Source organism: Pocillopora damicornis, chromosome 5, assembly GCF_964200805.1.
Source record: "Pocillopora damicornis chromosome 5, jaPocDami1.2, whole genome shotgun sequence".
Classification (NCBI taxonomy): domain Eukaryota; kingdom Metazoa; phylum Cnidaria; class Anthozoa; order Scleractinia; family Pocilloporidae; genus Pocillopora; species Pocillopora damicornis.
In genome coordinates, this window is record NC_142674.1 from 21733659 (window position 1) to 21740144 (window position 6486).

Below are 6486 nucleotides of genomic sequence, written 5' to 3' on the forward strand. Positions count from 1 at the left end.
ATTCAAATAATATACATCAGCTGGAATGGGAATATTGAAAGAAAAATAATAATATTTAACCATAACAAGTTTTGGTTTTATGTCCAAATTAAGCACTTAGTTGAAGATCACTGCACTGATCAGGCCCCGAAGGCCAAAAAAGAGCTGTCTGCTGTTAGTTTAATTTTTGTCATTTCTATTGATTTATTTTATTTATCAATGTTTCTTTGAGTTATAATTCATTGACCTCTTTCAATAGTGCAGGTTCGCTCGTGTAACCTAATCCCACATGTATGTATGTACAATCTCAGTTGAAATTTTGAGTGGCAGGCAAGCTGGCAATAGTAATAGGCAGCAGAGGCCAAATCTTGTCCTGAATAGAAGTCTGACATGTGTGAAATTGGCAGCTATTTCATTGTAGGTGGCCAAATTGTTGGCTGCAGCGCATTTTGACCTGGCTGATTGTGTGTGTGTGTTATGTATGTGTTCTTCTTTTTAGGTGTTAAACAGGTCAAAGTACCGAAAAAAACCTCTGTGATAACTTGGTAGTCTAAGATGTAAAAATTTTTAATAATAAGGTAAAGCTTGATCATTCTTAAGAGTTTGCATCTGTTCTAAAAGTTTTGGGGAGAGTTAGGGGAGCATTATTTATACAAATGTATTTAAAAAGTAACAAAAAAATAAAAAGAACTAGGGCAAAATCCCAATTTGCTTTAAAAGTTTATTTTATTAAGAGCATAATTCTGGATATAGCTTGGGATTTGTGTGATTTTTACAAATTGTTAGGTTGTTATGTAAACTTAATTTACAGGAACCTTGTTAGTTTTCAGCTTCAAGAACAAGTACATAATTGCAGGAAAAGCTTGAAGCTTGAAAAATTGACTGATGAAACTGGAACAGATGTCATGAGATTTGTACAATAGGTTGGCCTGGGAGGGACCAAGAATTAAAGAATTCATTGATTCTCTTACACCTTTTGTCTGCATAGTGTGCTTCTGTAGAGCTTAGTTATTGCTGTAGAAAACGTTTTTGGAGGGCCCTTGAGATCACTCACTTTTGAGCTAGTTGCCCCTAGGGAAGAGGATATCTGTACTTATTATCTCCCTGGGGGGGGGGGGGGGGGGTAAAGGGTTAAAGACTGATTCTTCTCCAGTAGCCACAAGTACCCCTGCATATGGAAATTTTGAACACTATTAAAGGGCTAGTACCCTCATTTCATACTTGAATTTCTAATTTAGTGTAAGTTATGACAAATAATGAATGTAAATTCATCTTGGTTGTACAGGTTATATCCAGCAGTCCTTAAAAAAAAATAAAAAGGCATTTTTCTGAATTAAAAAAAAAGTGTTCTTGCTTCAAAGTAAGTGCATGATATGTCATTCAATTAATGCTCTAGCAGAGTTTTTGTTTGAAATGCCAAAATCAACTTCATGAGTAAGGACAAAAAAAAAAGGCAATAAGCAAATGTTCCTCTGTATCCTTTATGTCAATTTGGGCTGAAAAACAGGTCATGACAGGACGGAAAAACGCGTGGACTGTAAGTACCTCCCGTTGTCCCATACAAAGCCTTAGAAAACTTTTCTAAGGCTTTGTATGGAACAACAGGAGGTACTTACAGTGCATGCATTATCCGTCCTGTCATGTTTTTCCTTTTGCAAAAATTAGCTTATTTCACGACCAAAAACGATGCAAACAAGCTGAAACGTTATGTTTTCAGCAAAACAGCGATAGAATCTGCGAAAAAACAATGGAGACAAGCTAGCACACAGTGTTCTCAGTAAAATTTGGGCAAACAAAACCTTAAAAACCAAAAAAAAAAACAATTGCGCTGACTTACCCATTTTTTGCCAAGATAACTGCCAAAACACTGAAAACTAGCTTGAAACTACATGTTTTTCACAAGATCGCGACGAAATCTGTCTAAAAACTCCAAAATACGGCAGAAATGTACGATTTTTGCAAAATTTTTCGCTAAAGTTGAGAAAAACACTAAATTCGACTGAAAAACACGTTTGTTTTTTTTGCAAAAATAAGCTTATTTCAGTTTTAAAAACGCTGCAAAAAATGTTCTCAGCAAAATAGTTTAAGAGTCTGTGGGAAAACACAAAAACCAAGCTTAAACCAAGTGTAAATTGATAAAAAGGCCCGAATTGCGCATTTTGGCAGTTATTTTGGCAAAAAATGGTATATTTTGATTTCAAGCAAACTTTCAAGTAGTTGTTAAAGTTTAGAGCCAAACACAATACCAAAAAAAAATTGGATGTTTTCAGAAAAAATTGTGATCCTCAGCCTAATCATAATCCCACCCTACCCAAGCCCTAACTCTAGCTGCGAGCTATCCTAACCCTAACCCTAACCCCGGGTTAGGGTTAGGGCTCGGGTTAAGAACGGAACTTTTCACTCCAGTCAAAATGATGCAACTGGTTAACATGGTCCAACCAGCCAAAACAAGATAAAATGGTTTAAACGGTGAAAAGATTTTAAATACGTGACATGGTCCAATCGGAAGAAACGATCTCACTTAGTAAAATGGTGCGACTGGTTAACATGATCCAACTTGATAAAATGATGCCAATATCTAAAATGGACAAACTGGTTTAAATAATCCAACCAGTTGAAATGGTCTAACTGGATAATGCATGTGTAACCAGTGAAATTGGTTCAAATAATTCAGGTAAGGATTGTAACATTAGTTAAAAAGATCCAGCATATTACAGTGGTTCAACTGGTAAAAATAATCATCCAACTACTAAAAGTTATTAAACCCCAGTCAAAATTAATCCAACCGCTTCAAATAATCTAACTGGTCAAAATTCTTCAGGTGGTTATTTAAGTGAAAAAGGTGACAAAATCTTCTTAAAAATATTTTTGAAGAGGCTTACACCCTTACCCTAAACACTAACCCTACCCCCAAACCCTAACCCCAAACCTTCACCCTAGCCCTAACCTCAACCGCAGACCCTCTAACCCTAACACTAAGCCTAAACCCTAACCCTAACCCTAGCCCCACACCATAACCCTAAAACCTAACCCTAAACCCTAAACCCTAAACCCTAACCTATAGCCCTTAACCTAGACCTAACCCTAACCCTAACCCTAACCCCAACCTTCTCTATCTATCCTGTAAGTGTACCAGTCGGCCTATCGTTTGTTTTTCAGTAAACTTTCAAGTAGTTACTGAAATTTACAAACACAATACCAAAAACCCTGCAATTGAATGCTTGTAGAAAAATATTAACGCCAACCCTAAGCATAGCCTCATCCAAGCCTTAACCCCAATTCTAACACTAAACCCCGCTAACTCTAAGCATAATTTTACCCTAGCCCTAACCCTGATTGTAACACTAAACCCCTCTGACCCGAAGCAACCCAAACTCTAACCCTAACCAGGTAATGGGCTCCTGCCCTAACCCTATCCTCAACCCTGACTTAAACCCTTTACCATAGCTTAGGATTGGTTTGGGGTTTGGGTTAGGTTTAGGATAGCACAGAGTTAGAGTGAGCACAGGACGAAATAGCATGATTCCGTAATTCGGAAAAATGAAACTCTATGTTTCCACATCATTCACTTCTTCCTTGGACCTGTTATGTTTCCGTTATGATTCCTGAACGGAAATATGACGACACGTTTCCGTTGCATTTCTGTCAACGGAATATTATCATCGCCTGTTTCCGTTACGTTTCCTTGTACGGATTCAAACTTTTACCGTCAAGTAAAACATATATTTATAAAGTGCTGTACAGTTCTTACACCACGTTACCATGAAGACGTGATCGTTCGAGGACAACAAAGGCAAATTGACGTGCATTAGGTGTGTACGTTCGTAGGAATCATAAGAAGTCCTAGAAGCTTCGGTGTTTTACACTGAGCTATGTGCATGTTAATTTTGGAACTGTTTCGAAACCTTACAAAATTGAATCTTTTAAACTTACTCTGTGCTTAGATTTTTAAGCAGCTGGATCATTTGAGCCAGTTTAGTCACTCAAACCAGCAATACAATACTAGGCTAACTGGATAGTTTTAGGGTTAGGGTTAGGGTTTTCAAGTAGGCACACGCAGTTGTGTGGATATTGTGGTACATGGAGTTTAGTAGAGTGTAGATTTTAGCAGTATTTGCCAGTGTTGACATATTTATAAAATTATGGTTCCAAAGTGCGTGTCACTGTTGAGAACCCAAGAAAATCATGAGAAAGTCGCCGATGGATTAGCCATAAAAATAAGCCCAACTCTGAGTCAATACCAAACCACAAGAAAGTTGTGAAACTCGCGCCAATGTAAAAAAAAAAAAACAACTGAGGTTCGAAGTATGGGTCGCTAACATCCTATGAAAATCATGGGAAAGTCGAGGAGATTGGTCATGGTACCAACCAATGCCACTTTCCCATGAAAATCAAGAAACCTGTGGTAACTAGCCAACATATGCTAGAATGACAATCTTTAATAAAATTCATATCTAATAAGGATGTGTGAAATGGCCAATATCGCTCTTGGCCGAGATACTGGTTTGCCGTGTTTTGGCAGTTATTTTGGCGAATATGGTTAAAATCAAATCTGTGTAAAAACAGTAAAATCAACGAGTTATTGAGGTTCGTCAACATAGGGAGGGTCCTCTTAGTCTAGAGAAAAACTTTTGCCCACGGCTAAAGGCGTTAAATTAATAAATTGATATATCTGGGCGGCATATCAAACAGCAACACTAAACTTCTCCTTTCTCACAGCTTTTTCCCCTTTAACATCTTTGTTCATTCCATTTTTTTTAAAGTAAAAACTCGTTTTGGAGGCATAAAGGTCCCTAAAGCAACGTTTCAAGATTTTATGGCGATCTTGTGAAAAACATGTAGTTCCAGCTAGTTTAGAGGGTTTTGGCAGCTATTTACACAAAGAGTGGGTAAAATCAGCCCAATTTGTCGTGTTTCTGACGGTTTTTACGCGTTTTTTCCCCAAATTTTACTGAGAACACTGCGTTTTAGCTGGAATAAGTGTTTTCACATGGATTGTATCCCTATTTTGTTAAAGACATCGTGCTTTTGAATGTAAAATAGGCTGATTTTTGCAAAAAAAAAAAAAAGTGTTTTTCAGGTCGAATTGAGCGCTTTTGTCAACTTTTGCGTAAAATTTGGCAAAAACTCGTGCGTTCTGCCGGATTTTGGTGTTTTTAGATAGATTTCATTGCAATTTTACGAAATACATGTAGTTTCAGCTAGTTTGCAGCGTTTTGGGCTTGAGACCGGCAAGAGTGATGGTAAACACTCTTAGCAGAGATAATATTATTGTGCTAGCAGATATTAAAATTTCACCTGTAAAGACAATAAATTAATTGAACACAAGAAAAAGGAAACTTGATAAAAAAAATTAGAATAATGGCGGGGAGAAAAGAGGGCTGCACTAAAGATTATGTACTTGTGTTCTTGAAGCTGAAAATTAACAAGTTTCCTAACAATTTTTGAAAATCACACAAATCCCAAGCTATATCCAGGGTTTTCTCTTAATAAAATTAACTCTTAAAACAAATTGGGATTTTACCTCGGGCCTTTTTTTTTACTTTTTATGTACATTATTTATGTATAAATAATGCTCCCCTGACCCTCCCCCAAATTTCCAGAACAAATGGAAACTCTTAAGAATGATCAAGCTTTACCTTATTATTTAAAATTTTTACATCTTGAATTATCAAGTTATCACAGAGGATTTCTTGGTACTTTAACCTGTTTAACACCCTAAAAGAAGTGCACATATATACTACACACAATCAGCCCAGTCAAAATGTGCCACAGCTGACAATTTGGCTGCCTGCCACAATATAGCTGCCGCTAACTTCACACTTTTCACACTTCCATTCAAGACAAGGTTCAGCCTCTGCTGCCTATTACTATCACCAGCTTGCCTTCCACTCAAAAACATTTTGACTGAGCTCATCCATACATACATACATAAGTGGAAGATTAGGTTACATGAGCGAACCTGCACTATTGAAAGAGATCAATGAATTACAATTCAAAGAAACATTGATAAATAAAATAAATCAATAGAAATGACAAAAATCAAACTAACAGCAGACAGTACTCTTTCAGCCTTCTGGACCTGAGCAGTGTAGTGATCTTCAACTAAGTGCTTAATTTGGACATAAAACCAGAACTTGGTATAGCTAAATATTATTATTTTTCTTTTAATATTCCCACTCCAGCTGATGTGTATTATTTGAATTACAAGTCTTATTAGCATGCAAAATCACCTATGGACAAGGCACACACTTCGGACATAAAACCAGAACTTGGTATAGCTAAATATTATTATTTTTCTTTTAATATTCCCACTCCAGCTGATGTGTATTATTTGAATTACAAGTCTTATTAGCATGCAAAATCACCTACAGACAAGGCACACACTTTGCACCAAAATAGCTTTGCATCAAGTACATTATCTAGTACATCATTACCATCTTCAGGTATTTCTAATTTACTTGTGAAAATCACACAAATCATAAGCTATATACAGCATACAATCAA

The 6486-nt window shown here is 36.6% G+C and overlaps 1 long non-coding RNA gene across 1 annotated transcript in view; it reads left to right on the forward strand.

Moving 5' to 3' along the window:
* Positions 1-951, forward strand: part of LOC149045959 (uncharacterized) — a 2549-nt gene extending 1598 nt beyond the window's left edge. Inside the window, exon 2 of the long non-coding RNA XR_016186696.1 lies at positions 1-951. This exon is cut by the window's left edge and continues 1017 nt beyond it. This is a non-coding gene — a long non-coding RNA (uncharacterized LOC149045959).
* The last annotated feature ends 5535 nt before the right edge of the window (positions 952-6486 follow it).